The following is a 13,150-nucleotide window of genomic DNA, read 5'->3' as shown; positions in this document are numbered from 1 at the left end:
TGTTATTTGATAATCTGAAAAATCATAAAATTGATTCTTGAAGCAAGAAAAAGCAGTGAAAAACTTGCAGAAATAAATATATGCGAAAAAAAAGAAAAAAAAGAAAAAAAGAAAGAAAAAACAAGCAGAAAAAGCCAATAGTCCTTAAAACCAAAAGGAGAGGGTATAATAAAAAGGATCCAAGGCTTTGAGCATCAGTGGATACGAGGGCCCACATGAATAAAATCCTGGCCTAAGCGGCTAAACCAAGCTGTCCCTAACCATGTGCTTGTGGCGTGAAGGTGTCAAGTGAAAACTTGAGACTGAGCGGTTAAAGTCGTGGTCCAAAAGCAAAAAGAGTGTGCTTAAGTGCTGGTGCACGAAATTGTGATCATCAATGGCACCAACAACGTGGTACGCACAATTGTAATCTCAATTCTTTGTCACAACTCTGCACAACTAACCAGCAAGTGCACTGGGTCGTCCAAGTAATAAACCTTACGTGAGTAAGGGTCGTTCCCACGGAGACTGTCGGCTTGAACCAAGCTATGGTCACCTTGTAAATCTCAGTCAGGCGGATTCAAATGGATATGGAGAATTGATAATTAAAATATGAATAAAACACAAAATAAGATAGAGATACTTATGTAATTCATTGGTAGGAATTTCAGATAAGCGTATGGAGATGCTTTGTTCCTTCTGAACCTCTGCTTTCCTATTGCCTTCATCCAATCATTCATACTTCTTTCCATGGCAAGCTTTATGTTGGGCATCACCGTTGTCAATGGCTACTTCCCGTCCTCTCAGTGAAAATGTTCCAAATACGCTGTCACCGCACGGCTAATCATCTGTCGGTTCTCGATCATGTTGGAATAGGATCCATTGATCCTTTTGTGTCTGTCACACGCCCAACAATTGCGAGTTTGAAGCTCGTCACAGTCATCCCTTCCTAGATCCTACTCGGAATACCACAAACAACGTTTAGACTTTCTGGATCTCAAGAATGACCGCCAATAGTTCTAGCCTATACCACGAAGGTTCCAATCTTGGATTAGAAACCCAAGAGATATGCATTCAAGCCATTGCTTGTAGAACAGAGGTGGTTGTCAGGCACAGGTTCATAGGTGAGAATGATGATGAGTGTCACGGATCATCACATTCATCAAGTTGAAGAACGAATGAATATCTTAGAGAAGAAGTAGGCGTGAATTGAATAGAAAAACAGTAGTACTTGTTTTAATTCATGAAGAACAGCAGAGCTCCACACCTTAATCTATGGTGTGTAGAAACTCCACCGTTGAAAATACATAAGAACAAGGTTCAGGCATGGCCGTGAGGCCAGCCTCCCAAAACGTGATCAAGTGTATGAAAATACAATAGCAAAAGGTCCTATTTATAGAAAACTAGTGGCCTAGGGTTATAGAAATAGGTAATTAATGCAGAAATCTTCTTCCGGGCCTACTTGGTATGTGCTTGGGCTGAGCATTGAAACTCCCATGTGTAGAGACTTTTCTTGGAGTTAAACGCCAGCTTTTGTGCCAGTTTGGGCGTTTAACTCCAGCTTTTGTGCCAGTTCTGGCGTTAAACGCCAGAATTCTTAAGCTGACTTCGAACGCCTGTTTGGGCCATCAAATCTCGGGAAAAGTATAGACTATTATATATTGCTGGAAAGCCCAGGATGTCTACTTTCCAACACAATTGAGAGCGCGCCAATTTGGCTTCTGTAGCTCCAGAAAATTTACTTTGAATGCAGGGAGGTCAGAATCCAACAGCATCTGCAGTCCTTTTTCAGCCTCTAAATCAGATTTTTGCTCAGGTCCCTCAATTTCAGCCAGAAAATACCTGAAATCACAGAAAAACACACAAACTCATAGTAAAGTCCAGAAGAGTGATTTTTATTTAAAAACTAATAAAAACATAATAAAAACTAACTAAAATATACTAAAAACATACTAAAAACAATGCCAAAAAGCATATAAATTATCCGCTCATCACAACACCAAACTTAAATTGTTGCTTGTCCCCAAGCAACTAAAAATCAAATAGGATAAAAAGAAGAGAATATACCATGAATTCCAAAAACATCTATGAAGATCAATATTAATTAGATGAGCGGGGCTATTAGCTTTTTGCTTCTGAACAGTTTTGGCATCTCACTTTATCCTTTGAAGTTCAGAATGATTGGCTTCTATAGGAACTCAGAATCCAGTTAGTGTTATTGATTCTCCTAGTTAAGTATGTTGATTCTTGAACACAGCTACCTTATGAGTCTTGGCTGTGACCCTAAGCATTTTGTTTTCCAGTATTACCACCGGATACATAAATGCCACAGACACATAACTGGGTGAACCTTTTCAGATTGTGACTCAGCTTTGCTAGAGTCCCCAATTAGAGGTGTCCAGAGCTCTTAAGCACACTTTTTTTGCTTTGGACCACAACTTTAACCGCTCAGTCTCAAGTTTTCACTTGACACCTTTACGCCACAAGCACATGGTTAGGGACAGCTTGGTTTAGCCGCTTAGGCCAGGATTTTATTCCTGTGGGCCCTCCTATCCACTGATGCTCAAAGCCTTGGATCCTTTTTATCACCCTTGCCTTTTGGTTTAAAAGGGTATTGGATTTTTCTGCTTGCTTTTCTTTTTTTTTCCCTTTCTTTTATTATTATTTTTTTTTCGCTTCCTTTTTTCTTCTTTTTTTTGCAAGCTTTTCACTGCTTTTTCTTGCTTCAAGAATCAATTTTATGATTTTTCAGATTATCAAATAACATTTTTCCTTTTTCTATCATTCTTTCAAGAGCCAACAATTTTAACATTCATAAACAATCAAATTCAAAAATATGCACTGTTCAAGTATTCATTCAAAAAACAAGAGTATTGCCACCACATCAAAATAATTAAACTGTTTTAAAATTCGAAATTCATGCACTTCTTTTTCTTTTCCAATTAAAAACATTTTTCATTTAAGAAAGGTGATGGATTCATTTTATTAGCTTTAAGGCATAGACACTTAAACACTAATGATCATGTAATAAAGACACAAACATAGATAAACATAAAGCATAAAAATTTGGAAAACAGAAAATAAAAAACAAGGGAATTAAAGAACGGGTCCACCTTAGTGATGGCGGCTAGTCTTTCCTCATGAAGATCTTATGGAGTGCTTGAGCTCCTCAATGTCTCTTCCTTGCCTTTGTTGCTCCTCTCTCATGATTCTTTGATCTTCTCTAATTTCACGGAGGAGGATGGAATGCACTTGGTACTCCACCGTTAGTTATCCCAGGTTGGAACTTAATTCTCCTAGGGAGGTGTTGATTTGCTCCCAATAGTTTTGTGGAGGAAAATGCATCCCTTGAGGCATCTCAAGGATTTCATGATGAGGAACTTCCTCATGCTCTTGTCCATGAGTGGGATCTCTTGTTTGCTCCATCCTTTTCTTAGTGATGGGCTTGTCCTCATCAATGAGAATGTCTCCCTCTATGTCAATTCCAACTGAATTGCAAAAGTGACAAATGAGATGAGGGAAGGCTAACCTTGCCAAAGTAGAGGACTTGTCCGCCACCTTGTAGAGTTCTTGGGATATAACCTCATGAACTTCCACTTCCTTTCTAATCATGATGCTATGAATCATGATAGCCCGGTCTATAGTAACTTCAGACCGGTTGCTAATGGGAATGATCGAACGTTGGATGAACTCCAACCATCCCCTAGCCATAGGCTTGAAGTCATGCCTTCTTAGTTGAACCGGCTTCCCTCTTGAATCTCTCTTCCATTGGGTGCCCTCTTCACAGATGTCCATGAGGACTTGGTCCAACCTTTGATCAAAGTTGACCCTTCTAGTGTATGGGTGTGCATCTCTTTGCATCATGGGCAAGTTGAATGCCATCCTTACAGTTTCCGGACTAAAATCTAAGTATTTCCCCCGAACCATTGTAAGCCAATTCTTAGGGTCCGGGTTCACACTTTGATCATGGTTCTTGGTGATCCATCCATTGGCATAGAACTCTTGAACCATTAAGATCCCGACTTGTTGAATGGGGTTGGTGAGAACTTTTCAACCTCTTCTTCGGATCTCATGTTGGATCTCCGGATATTCGCCCTTTTTGAGCTTAAAAAGGACCTCGGGGATCACCTTCTTCTTGGCCACAACTTCATAGAAGTGGTCTTGATGCACTCTTGAGAGGAATCTCTCCATATCTCATGACTCGGAGGTGGAAGCTTTTGCCTTCCATTTCCTCTTTCTAGAGATTTCTCCGGCCTTTGGTGCCATAAATGGTTATGGAAAAATAAAAAGCTTTAGCTTTTGCCACACCAAACTTAGAAGGTTTGCTCGTCCTCGAGCAAAAGAAGAAAGAAGAGAGTAAAAGAAGAAGAAATAGAGGAGATGGAGTGGGCTTTGTGTTTCGGCCAAGGGGGAGAAGTAGTGTTTAGGTTGTGTGAAAATGAAGGAGTGAAGATGGGTTTATATAGGAGTGGAGAGGGGGGGTATGGTTCGGCCATTATGGGTGGGTTTTGGAGGGAAAGTGGTTTGAATTTGAATGGTGAGGTAGGTGGGGTTTTATGAAGGATGGATGTGGATTGGTGAAGAGATTATGGAGAAGAGGGTAGGATTTGATAGGTGAAGGGTTTTTGGGAAAGAGGTATTGAGGTAATTGGTGAATGGGTGAAGAAGAGAGAGAGAAGTGGGGTAGGTGGGGATCCTGTAGGGTCCACAGATCCTGAGGTATCAATGATATCTCATCCCTGCACCAAGTGGCGTGCAAAAACGCCCCTTTCTGCCAATCCTGGCGTTAAACGCCAGGCTGCTACCCATTTATGGCGTTTAACGCCAGCTTCTTGCCCTTTTCTGGCGTTAAACGCCAGTCTGGTGCCCATTTCTGGCGTTAAACGCCCAGAATGGTGCCAAACTGGCCGTTTAACGCCCATGCTGCTACCCTTACTGGCGTTTAAACGCCAGTAAGTTTATCCTCCAGGGTGTTCTATTTTTAATACTGTTTTTCCTTCTGTTTTTGCTTTTTCAATTGTTTTTGTGACTTCATATGATCATCAACCTACAGAAAACATAAAATAACAAAAGAAAATAGAAATTTAACATAGATAATTAAAGATTGGGTTGCCTCCCAACAAGCGCTTCTTTAATGTCAATAGCTTGATAGTGGGCTCTCATGGAGCCTCACAGATGTTCAGAGAAATGTTGGAACCTCCCAACACCAAACTTAGAGTTTGAATGTGGGGGTTCAACACCAAACTTAAAGTTTGGTTGTGGCCTCCCAACACCAAACTTAGAGTTTGACTATGGGGGCTCTATTTGACTCTGTATTGAGAGAAGCTCTTCATGCTTCCTCTCCATGGTTACAGAGGGATATCCTTGAGCTTTAAACACAAGGGAGTCTTCATTCACTTGAATGATCAATTATTCTCTGTCAACATCAATCACAGCTTTTGCTGTGGCTAGGAAGGGTCTGCCAAGGATGATGGATTCATCCATACACTTCCCAGTCTCTAGGATTATGAAGTCAGCAGGGATGTAGTGGCCTTCAACCTTTACAAAGACATCCTATACAAGTCCATAAGCCTGTTTCTTTGAATTGTCTGCCATCTCTAGTGAGATTCTAGTAGCTTGTACCTCAATGATCCCTAGCTTCTCCATTACAGAGAGAGGCATAAGGTTTATACTTGACCGCAGGTCACACAGAGCCTTCTCAAAGGTCATGGTGCCTATGGTACAAGGGATTGAGAATTTTCCAGGGTATTGTCTCTTCAGAGGTAATTTTTGCCTAGTCAAGTCATGCAGTTCTTTGATGAGCAATAGTGGTTCATTCTCCCTAGTCTCATTACCAAATACCTTGGTGTTTAGCTTCATGATTTCTCCAAGGTACTTAGCAACTTGCTCTTCAGTAACATCTTCATCATCTTCAGAGGAAGAATACTCATTAGAGCTCATGAATGGCAGAAGTAAATTCAATGAAATCTCTATGGTCTCTGTGTGAGCCTCAGATTCCCATGGTTCCTCATCAGGGAACTTCATGGAGGCCAGTGGACGTCCATTGAGGTCTTCCTCAGTGGAGATCACTGCCTCTTCCTCCTCTCCAGGATCGGCCGTGTGGGTTGTGGTTATGGCTTTGCACTCTCTTTTTGGATTCTCTTCTGTATTGCTTGGGAGAGTACTAGGAAGGAGTTCAGTAATTTTCTTACTTAGCTGACCCACTTGTGCCTCCAAATTTCTAATGGAGGACCTTGTTTCAGTCCTTAAACTTTGAGTGGTTTTAATTGGATCAGAGACTATAGTTGCTAAGTCAGAGTGGCTCTGCTTACAATTCTCTGTCTATTACTGAGAAGATGATGGAAAAGGCTTGCTATTGCTAAACCTATTTCTTCCATCATTATTGTTTAAGCCTTGTTGAGGCTTCTGTTGGTCCTTCCATGAGGGATCATAGGTGTTTCCATAGGGTTCTCCCATGTAATTCACCTCTGCCATTGCAGGATTCTCAGGATCATAAGCTTCTTCTTCAGAAGATGCTTCTTTAGTACTGTTGGATGCAGCTTGCAATCCATTCAGACTCTGAGAAATCATATTGACTTGCTGAGTCAATATTTTGTTCTGAGCCAATATGGCATTCAGAGTATCAATTTCAAGAACTCCCTTCTTCTGAGGCATCCCATTGTTCACAGGATTCCTCTCAAAGGTGTACTGGTTATTTGCAACCATTTCAATGAGTTCTTAAGCTTCTGTAGGGGTTTTCAGATGAAGAGATCCTCCTGCAGAATGGTCCAATGACATTTTTGACAACTCAGACAGACCATCATAGAATATACATATGATGCTCCATTCTGGAAGCATGTCAGTAGGACACCTTTTGATCAATTGCTTATATCTTTTCCAAGCTTCATAGAGGGACTCACCTTCCTTCTGTATGAAGGTTTGGATTTCCACTCTAAGCTTGCTCATCTTTTGAGGTGGAAAGAATTTGGCCAGAAAGCACTGACCAGCTTTTCCCAAGAGTTCAGGCTTTCCTTAGGTTGTGAATCCAACCATGTTCTAGCTCTGTCTCTCATAGAAAAAGGGAAAAGCATAAGCCTGTAGACCTCGGGATCAACTTCATTGGTCTTGATAGTGTCACAGATTTGCAATAATTCAGATAAGAACAGATGGGGATCTTCCAATGGAATCCATGAAACTTGCAATTTTGTTGCATTAGAGAAACTAATTGAGGCTTAAGCTCAAAGTTGTTTGCTCCAATGGCAAGAATTGAGATGCTTCTTCCATAGAAATTGGATGTTGGTGTAGTGAAATCACCAAGCATCTTCCTTGCATTATTGTTGTTGGGTTCGACCATAGTTGTTTTCTCTGTTTTGAAAATTTCAGTTAGGTCCTCTTTAGAGTATTGTGCTTTAGCTTCTCTTAGTTTTCTCTTAAGAGTCCTTAAGGATCAACTTCAACAAGAATGCCTTTGTCCTTGTTCCTACTCATATGAAAGAGAATAGAACAAGAAAGTATGGACTGCTCTATGTCACAGTATAGAGATTCCTTCATGTGAGTAGAAGAAGAGAAGAATAGAAGAAGGAGAAGAGAAAAAATTCGAAAATTAATTAAAATAAAATAAAAATATTTTTGTTTTTATTTTAAATATTAATTAGAATTCAAAAATTAAAAAGAAAAATAAAATTAAATTAAAATTTAAAACAATTAGTTAATTAAAAAGAATTTTGAAAAAGGGGGAAGGAATTTTCGAAAATTAGAGAGAGAAAATTAGTTAGGTGGTTTTGAAAAAGATTTGATTGACATGATTGAAATTATTTTGAAAAAGATTTGAAAAGGAAATTAAAAAGATTTGATTTTTGAAAAAGATTTTGAAATTAGCAATCAAAAAGATATAAGTGAAAATTATTTTGAAAAAGATATGATTGAGAAGATATGATTGCAATTTATTTGAAAAAAGATATGATTCAAAAGATATGATTGAAGAAGAAATTAAAAAGATCTGATTTTGAAAATTAAAGTTGATTACTTGACTAATAAGAAACTAAAGGATATGATTTTAAAATTTAAAAATTGAACCTTTCTTAATAGGCAAGTAACAACTTGAAAAATTTTTTTTATCAAAACATTAAATGCTAGTAGTAATTTCGAAAATTATGAAGCAAAATAAGGAAAAGATTTTGAAAATCAATTTTTAAAATTTTCGAAAAGTATTAAAGGAAAAATGAAAAAGATTTTGAAAAATTTTAAGCAAGAATTCGAAAAAAGGAAATTGAAAAAGATTTGATTTTGAAAAAGATTTCAAAAGATAGGATTTTTAAATTGAAAATTTGACTTGACTCATAAGAAACAACTAAATTTTGAAAAATTTTTGAAGAAGTCAACTCAAATATTCGTAATTTATGAGTGAAATAAGGGAAAGATATTTTTTATTTTTGAATTTTTAATGATGAGAGAGAAAAACACAAAAATGACACAAGACATAAAAATTATGAATCAAAACAAAAAATGCATGCAAGAACACTTTGAATGTTAAGATGAACACCAAGAACACTTTGAAGATCAAGATGAACATCAAGAACTTATTTTTGAAAATTTTTTAAGAAAAGAAAAACATGCAAGACACCAAACTTAGAATTTTTCAATATTTAGACACTAATGATTCTAAAATGCATATGAAAAACAAGAAAAGACACAAAACATAAAAATGCAAAAATCAAATAAGAAAAATCATCAAGAACAACTTGAAGATCATGAAGAACACCATGCATGAATTTTTCGAAAATTTTTAAGAAAAATAAAAGAATGAAATTGACACCAAACTTAAAAATTGACACTAGACTCAAACAAGAAACATAAAAATTTTTGGTCTTTATGATTTTGTTAATTTTTTTGGTTTTTTCAAAAATTATTTTGGGAAAAACGAAAAAGAAGAAAATTTTTTTTTCGAAAATACGAAATAAAAAGCTTAAAAAAAATTACCTAATCTGAGCAACAAGATGAACCGTCAGTTGCCCAAACTCGAACAATCCCCGGCAACGGCGCCAAACACTTGGTGCACGAAATTGTGATCATCAATGGCGCCAACAACTTGGTACGCACAATTGTAATCTCAACTTTTTGTCACAACTCCGCACAACTAACCAGCAAGTGCACTGGGTTGTCCAAGTAATAAACCTTACGTGAGTAAGGGTCGATCCCACGGAGACTGTCGGCTTGAAGCAAGCTATGGTCACCTTGTAAATCTCAGTCAGGCGGATTCAAATGGTTATGAAGAATTGATAATTAAAATATGAATAAAACACAAAATAAGATAGAGATACTTATGTAATTCATTGGTAGGAATTTCAGATAAGCGTATGGAGATGCTTTGTTCCTTCTGAACCTCTGCTTTCCTATTGCCTTCATCCAATCATTCATACTTCTTTCCATGGCAAACTTTATGTTGGGCATCACCATTGTCAATGGCTACTTCCCGTCCTCTCAGTGAAAATGTTCCAAATGCGCTGTCACCGCACGGCTAATCATTTGTCGGTTCTCGATCATGTTGGAATAGGATCCATTGATCCTTTTGCGTCTGTCACACGCCCAACAATCGTGAGTTTGAAGCTTGTCACAGTCATCCCTTCCCAGATCCTACCCGGAATACCACAGACATGGTTTAGACTTTCCAGATCTCAAGAATGACCGCCAATAGTTCTAGCCTATACCACGAAGGTTCCAATCTTGGATTAGAAACCCAAGAGATACGCATTCAAGCCATTGCTAGTAGAACAGAGGTGGTTTTCAGGCACATGTTCATAGTTGAGAATGATGATGACTGTCACGGATCATCACATTCATCAAGTTGAAGAACGAATGAATATCTTAGAGAAGAAGTAGGCGTGAATTGAATAGAAACTCCACACCTTAATCTATGGTGTGTAGAAACTCCACCCTTGAAAATACATAAGAACAAGGTTCAGGCATGGCCGTGAGGCCAGCCTCCCAAAACGTGATCAAGTGTATGAAAAGTATGAAAATACAATAGCAAAATATCCTATTTATAGAAAACTAGTAGCCTAGGGTTACAAAAATAGGTAATTAATGCAGAAATCTTCTTCTGGGCCCACTTGGTGTGTTCTTGGGCTGAGCATTGAAGCTCCCATGTGTAGAGACTTTTCTTGGAGTTAAACGCCAGCTTTTGTGCCAGTTTGGGCGTTTAACTCCAGCTTTTGTGCCAGTTCTAGCATTAAACGCCAGAATTCTTGAGCTGACTTGGAACGCCTATTTGGGCCATCAAATCTCGGAGAAAGTATAAATTATTATATATTGCTGGAAAGCCCAGGATGTCTACTTTCTAACGCAATTGAGAACGCGCCAATTGGGTTTCTGTAGCTCCAGAAAATCCACTTTGAATGCAGGGAGGTCAGAATCCAACAGCATCTGCAGTCCTTTTTTAGCCTCTGAATCAGATTTTTGCTCAGGTCCCTCATTTTCAGCCAGAAAATACCTGAAATCACAGAAAAACACACAAACTCATAGTAAAGTCCAGAAGAGTGATTTTTATTTAAAAACTAATAAAAACATAATAAAAACTAACTAAAATATACTAAAAACATACTAAAAACAATGCCAAAAAGCGTATAAATTATCCGCTCATCAAGAGCTCTGGACACCTCTAATTGGGGACTCTAGCAAAGCTGAGTCACAATCTGAAAAGGTTCACCCAATTATGTGTCTGTGGCATTTATGTATCCGGTGGTAATACTGGAAAATAAAATGCTTTGGGTCACGACCAAGACTCATAAAGTAGCTGTGTTCAAGAATCAACATACTTAACTAGGAGAATCAATAACACTCTCTGAATTCTGAGTTCCTATAGAGGCCAATCATTCTGAACTTCAAGGGATAAATTGAGATGCCAAAACTGTTCAGAAGCAAAAAGCTAAAAGCCCCGCTCATCTAATTAAGACTGATCTTCATAGATATTTTTGGAATTCATTGTATATTCTCTTCTTTTTATCCTATTTGATATTTAGTTGCTTGGGGACAAGCAACAATTTAAGTTTGGTGTTGTGATGAGTGGATAATTTATACGCTTTTTGGCATTGTTTTTAGTATGTTTTTAGTATATTTTAGTTAGTTTTTATTATGTTTTTATTAGTTTTTAAATAAAAATCACATTTCTGGACTTACTATGAGTTTGTGTGTTTTTCTGTGATTTCAGGTATTTTTTGCCTGAAATTGAGGGACCTGAACAAAAATCTGATTCAGAGGCTGAAAAAGGACTGCAGATGCTGTTGGATTCTGACCTCCCTGCACTCGAAGTGGATTTTCTCGAGCTACAGAAGCCCAATTGGCGCACTCTTAATTGCGTTGGAAAGTAGACATCCGGGGCTTTCCAGCAATATATAATAGTCCATACTTTACCCGAGATTTGATGGCCCAAACAGGCGTTCTAAGTCAGCTTAAGAATTCTGGCGTCAAAACGCCAGAACTGGCACAAAAGCTGGAGTTAAACGCCCAAACTGGCACAAAAGCTAGCGTTTAACTCCAAGAAAAGTCTCTACACATAGAAACATCAATGCTCAGTCCAAGAACACACCAAGTGGGCCCGAAAGAAGATTTCTGCATTAATTACTTATTTTTGTAAACCCTAGGCTACTAGTTCTCTATAAATAGGACCTTTTACTATTGTATTTTCATCTTTGAATCATGTTTTTATGATTGAACCCTCTTTGGGAGGCTGGCCATTCGGCCACGCCTAGACCTTGTTCTTATGTATTTTCAACGGTGGAGTTTCTACACACCATAGATTAAGGTGTGGAGCTCTGCTGTTCTTCATGAATTAATACAATTACTATTGTTCTTCTATTCAATTCACGCCTACTTCTTCTCTAAGATATTCATTCGTTCTTCAACTTGATGAATGTGATGATCCGTGACACTCATCATCATTCTCACCTATGAACATGTGCCTGACAACCACCTCTGTTCTACTAGCAATGACTTGAATGCGTATCTCTTGGGTTTCTAATCTAAGATTAGAACCTTCGTGATATAGGCTATAATTATTGGCGGTCATTCTTGAGATCCAGAAAGTCTAAGCCTTGTCTGCGGTATTCCGAGTAGGATCTGGGAAGGGATGACTGTGAGGAGCTTCAAACTCGCGATTGTTGGGCGTGTGATGGACGCAAAAGGATCAATGGATCCTATTCCAACATGATCGAGAATCGACAGATGATTAGTCGTGTGGTGACAGTGCATTTGGAACATTTTCACTGAGAGGACGGGAAGTAGCCATTGACAACGGTGATGCCCAACATAAAGCTTGCCATGGAAGGGAGTATGAATGGTTGGAAGAAGGAAATAGGAAAGCAGAGGTTCAGAAGGAACAAAGCATCTTCATACGCTTATCTGAAATTCCTACCAATGAATTACATAAGTATCTCTATCTTTATTTTATGTTTTATTCATATTTTAATTATCAATCCTCCATAACCATTTGAATCTGCCTGACTGAGATTTACAAGATGACCATAGCTTGCTTCAAGCCGACAGTCTCCGTGGGATCGACCCTTACTCACGTAAGGTATTACTTGGACGACCAGTGCACTTGCTGGTGAGTTGTGCGGAATTGTGACAAAGTGTGATTCACGTTTGAGAGCTCCAAGTCTTTGGTGCCATTGTTGATGATCACAATTTCGTGCACCAGCTAGTCCGAACAAGCTATTTGGATATGCTATGAGCTCTTTTTCTTATAGGCCGAGTTTGTCGAAGGCGGTTTTGAATAAGATGTTCGTGGAACTTCCCTGGTCGATTAATGTTCTGTGGAGGTTAGCGTTAGCTAATATAATGGTGATGACCATGGGATCATCATGTCCCGGGATGATGCCTGTTGCATCTTCTTGGGTGAAAGTAATAGTGGGGAGGTCGGATGACCTCTCTCCTTCCCCTAAAAGATATACTTCTTTAAGGTGTCTTTTGCGAGATGATTTATAGATCCCTCCTCTTGCAAATCCTCCATTTATCATATGGACATGTCTCTCAGGAGTGTGAGGTGGTCATTCAGTCCGTCTGATCTAGTCGACCTTCTCTTGCCAATTTCTCTATGACATTCTTCAGGTCGAAGCATTCATTAGTGGGATGTCTGTAAATTCGGTGGTACTCACAGTACTCTGTTCGATTTCCCCCTCCTTTTTTGCTTTTGATT

At 38.6% G+C, this 13,150-nt stretch overlaps 1 protein-coding gene and 1 non-coding gene across 2 annotated transcripts in view; one reads left to right on the top strand and one right to left on the bottom strand.

Moving 5' to 3' along the window:
- LOC148564791 (uncharacterized) overlaps positions 1-13,150 on the bottom strand; it is a 56,255-nt gene that overhangs the window by 27,862 nt on the left and 15,243 nt on the right. The gene's annotated exons all lie outside the window — the stretch shown is intronic.
- On the top strand, positions 6,811-6,918 carry LOC148564792 (small nucleolar RNA R71). Its single transcript, XR_015884792.1, has one exon. It is a non-coding gene; the product is annotated as a small nucleolar RNA R71 (small nucleolar RNA).

The sequence above is a fragment of the Arachis ipaensis genome, chromosome B5 (assembly GCF_059453495.1).
Source record: "Arachis ipaensis isolate K30076 ecotype BB chromosome B5, ASM5945349v1, whole genome shotgun sequence".
NCBI lineage: Eukaryota > Viridiplantae > Streptophyta > Magnoliopsida > Fabales > Fabaceae > Arachis > Arachis ipaensis.
This window is presented reverse-complemented; position numbering and strand designations above follow the sequence as displayed.